The sequence below is a fragment of the Macrobrachium rosenbergii genome, chromosome 8, assembly GCF_040412425.1.
Source record: "Macrobrachium rosenbergii isolate ZJJX-2024 chromosome 8, ASM4041242v1, whole genome shotgun sequence".
NCBI lineage: Eukaryota > Metazoa > Arthropoda > Malacostraca > Decapoda > Palaemonidae > Macrobrachium > Macrobrachium rosenbergii.
The window spans coordinates 54201098-54206097 of NC_089748.1; positions in this window are offsets into that span (position 1 = coordinate 54201098).

Sequence of the window (5000 nt, forward strand, 5' to 3'; positions counted from 1 at the left end):
GTCTGGTGAAGGGTGGGGGTAGGAGGGATTTGGAAGCACCTTCTCTTAGCACATCAAAGTAGCACTATCTTCAGTACAAAAAAAAGAGAAAAAGAGAGAGAGAAAAAAAAAGGTATTAGGCCTTTGCACCTCCGGTCTCCCTTTTATGAAGCTCCATCTAATACTGAGTGTATAATGGCGTTGGCCAGGCCCCTGGGTAAGGAGATAGCATTAACAACAGAAAGGCCTCATTAAAAACTCTCTCTGTTCATGATTCTCGACCACTTTTTGCGTGGCATTTTGGGCTCATCTTTTTGTTTTTCTCATTTTTAATGGGAGGGAACCAAATGGGTGATTTCTACACGTGATGGGTTGGGGGATTTAATGTTGAGGATCTTTTCAGTCCATCTGGCCGTAAGTTCGTCTGTTTTGAGGGAACGTTGATGAATACTTGAATAAATGTAAAGACATGCTTTGTCAATAGGTATCTTTCATGTGACGTGAAGTGAAATGAAAAATGTTCGTAAGTGAAAGATTTACCCTTCCTAATTTAGAAGTCTAAATTGAGGTCGAATCTTAAAATTTTTACGTGATCGTTTCCAGTTCATTATTAATTATTGTATAATAGTACCAGTCGAATCAACACCCGGTCATTATACAGTTTCACGAAAAAATGTATTCAAACTTGAATAATGGTCACGCCTAAAATCTAACAAACTTTTTACAAAGTTTCATGAAATTCCACCAAGACGCTTTCTTAGTTTCATGCTTACGTCACTCCTAACAGGTCATCCGTTCGGGTCCAGACCACCAACAAATCTCATGCAATATATTAAAAAATTGGGATTTCCTTGAAAATCGTTAGCAGTTTTTTGACAGTTCATTGGACTTAATAAGCCGAGTTACCTTTGGTATACTTTTTTATTTTTCCATTTTTTAACAATTTTATTAAAAAAATTTTATAAAAAATGATTTTTTATTTAATTTATTTTTCAGTTCGTTATTTCAAGAGATTCGTGAAAACTATACAAAAATTCTAATAACCAAAATTTCATGAAACGGCTCAAAGCCCAGAATAAAACTTCCGTGATGATTCCATATTGTCTTCACGATACAAATCACAGAATTCAGAGACGGCAGTGAAAGCCACTCCAGAATCAAGTGAAATGAATAAAACTCAGGTTCACTGGAGATAAGAATTAATTTGGAAGGAGAGTCCCTTCCGATGATTATAGATTTACATCTGCAATTATTAGGAAAGGTCAACTTATTCCACGCTTTGGGAAAAAGTGAGATGGAGAAATGTTCCACGAGACTCTCAAATCTCACATTTTTTTTTATCACCGTTTAAGACCAATAGCTGGAGTGTTGCTCGGTTAAAACACAAAAAGAGGTATTCACCTGTTGGCAAAAAATGCAATAAAACTTTGTAGCGCTGGCTGGCCTTTTTTTAAATCAGTCCCTAAATAAGTATGCTAGCAAAAGGTAGCAAGCCTTATTAGAGTGCTTACCACTATCATTACTATGGAACGAGCGGAGATGTCATTAGGTTGTACAGCAAGCTTACACCGACAAAATGCCCATTTGTGAAAACGATGAGAGAGAGAAGCGAGATTGAGTGTCATGTGAAATAATAAATAACAGCAAATGATTTTAACTAGAATGGAATACAAAACGACAAACTGAGACTTTACCTAATTTGTAGGGAAGTGTATCATCGCCTGCTTGATAATCACAGATCGTAGATCTGTAAGGCAAAGCTTGATTAGCTTTCGCTCTGACGAAAAAGCATTTTTAAGGAATAACTGACGCCAAGGCACAAGAGATTGCTGAAAGCCTCGGTTTGGACTCGCGACTGGAGGAAGCAGTTGAGGTCATCGAGAGTAAGGAGAAAGTATCTATGGTTTCTCGAGTTCAGTTGTGTTCAAGTGCGAAAAACGATGTAAAACAGCGAGCCTGTTCGAAGGTGTTATATGCCATTCCCACTCTATTAGGTGGAGAAGTCCAAAATCCGTTAAACTTTTTTCAGCTGGATTTGTTTTTATTCCTCACACCGTTGGACTGTGGAACAGCCTCCCAGAGGATGTCGTGCAATTGCAACTTCAGAAGTTCAAGCGAAGCTGCAATGCATTACTACCCAATACTATTCTCCTTGCATTTTAATACATTTTTATCTATCTATCTATTTATTAATTAATTTTTTTCTTTTTCAATAAGTGAGAACTCCACTTTCTATATTTCCCTTTACTTCCTCTTACTTCTTCCTAATGAACACCATATTCTTTGGAAGCTTGAATTTCAAGTCAATGGCCCCTGTGGTGGGCTTGTTCCATATGAATGGATATCATGTACTGAATAATAATAATAATAATAATAATAATAATAATAATAATAATAATAATAATAATAATAATAATGTTTCTCTCCATGCTTTACCCAGTTTCATGAAAATACGCTGAAACTAAACTCTCAAATATAACAAGACTAGTCTTGACTGATAAAAGTATATGTTCTACAAATCCAATTTGTCTAAATGAGTATGCTGAACGTGAATAAGGTCACACTACCAGACGTCACTTTAAAAAAATGTATAAAAATTAGAAATATGAAACATGCACATTTCTCAAAATTGAGTTTTGTAAACATACCTGCTTCAACGCAGATCACGTGATATATTGGTAACGAAAATGTTTTCACCAAACACATTCAGAGTACTTATTTTCAACGATGAGAAAAGTAAAAAGGGAATAAGGTGTGTGTGTGTGTGTTTATATATATATTATATATATATATATACATATATATGTAAATGTAAATATATATATATATATAATATATAATATATATATAAATATATATATATATATATATATATATATATATATATATATATATATATATATATAAAGTTAATAATTGCTGGTTCTCGTTTACTTCTTCATTTCTCGATTTGAGGAAAAAAGTGAAGTAGCACCTAATTATAGCAGCAACTCTAGAGAGTATTTCCATTCCATTTAATTCTTGCTTATTATATATATATATATATATATATATATATATATATATATATATATATATATATATATATATATATATATATATATATATATCTCACACAACTCGGAGAACTCAGCACACAAACGTTCGTCTCAATGGTAAAGGCAGGGATATGCAGGCGTGCATAAAAGTGCTTTATTCCAATATCTCGTTATTATTTCCTCACGTCTTCAGGGAAATTCTACGATATTTTCTAAAGTTTTTCCTTCTTTTATCATCGTTATAATGGCTACTTTAATTTTTTTATATAAAATCATCGAATTTTATTTATTGTTGAATTTCCCTGAAGATGTGATGAACTGATCACGAAACGTTGGAATAAAGCACTATTATGTACACCTGCATATTCCTGCCATTTCCACTGAGATGTATATATATATATATATATATATATATATATATATATATATATATTTCCACTATATAGATGTATATATATATATATATATATATATATATATATATATATATATATATATGTATATATATATATATATATATATATATATATATATATATATATATATATATATATATATATATATATATATATATATATATATATATATATATATATATATTTACACATATACACACACACACACACACACACACATATATATATATATATATATATATATATATATATATATATATATATATACATATATATATATATATATTCGTAAGAGCGTTCGTTTCCTATATACTTCATGCAGTACCATTTACCGCACTGAATAAAAATTCTAGAAGTTAAAAGAAGACAAGAAAAAAAAAAAAAAGAGTTTGAAAGCGCTCTCTGAATCCTGAAATAATCCTTTTTTTTCCTTTCAACAAGAACACGAATTAAGTTACAGAAAATGACCTTAATAACTCGGGAATATATTTAGTGTATCACTAAATCATGGCTCTCCAAATATTTATTCAGTTCCATTTAGAACTCACCCTAATTTATAATAGAAAAAAAAAAAAAGATTTTATTATCACGTCTAAAGAGTTAGGGAACTCCCCAAATACAAGCAAGAAAAGGGTTTCTAATTTGATTAATGCTGTTTCATAATGTACATCTTTACCAGTTTGGTTTTATATATGTTTAACGAAGGCGTATTAGCCTGGGATTATCAGCGTTTTGCCATTAGGATCTTTTTAGTTCCCCTATGCTCGTAAACACTCAAATGATTAGTTTGCCTGAAAATTAGGACTGAATAAGACTTCAGCCTGATGTAGTATCCCAGATTCAATTTTTCTGTTTCGGATGTTTGCTGATGTGCTGAACTGAAGTTGTAATTATCAGTTTCTCTGTCTTAAAAGCAGTCTGTTGATTCACAAAAAAAATGTTTGTAGTAGAAAATGTACTTTTGGTGTATTTACAAACAAATATACCCTAGAAATTTCATGGAAGCCAGAGGCAGACCTCGTCACCCGAAAATTCAACCAAGTATAAATATCTGTTTGTCAGGATGAATAATCTTATTTTATAATCTCCAGTGAGACAAAATAACAGATTTTGAACTTTTCAATCAAACATTATTTTCGACTTTGTGATTCCTGTCGTTCATGTTGCAGATATTTATTTTAGATATTCTCTCTCTCTCTCTCTCTCTCTCTCTCTCTCTCTCTCCTGTGCAAAGTCATCGCTCCATTCTCCATGCTTTCCATTTAGTGTAAACCTCACTCCTTTTCTGTTCCCAATATCATTAATTCTTCTTTTCACTGTATTCAGTGGGCCCCCTCTCCCGCCCACATGTCCTCACTCCAACCCCCTGCCCTCCCTCTCTCGCCTCTTCTATCTCCCCTCTCTTCCCTTATTAAAGCCCCTCCGCTATCCTTGAGACCCGTCCAGGGGGCGTACCTCACGTAGGGGCCCCCCGAACCATCCACGGCAGGGGCGTTGGGGTTTGGGAGGGGGGAAAGCCCCCTTCGTTTCTCTCCCGAAGTCATTCGCTCACACATGTTGGCGCCAA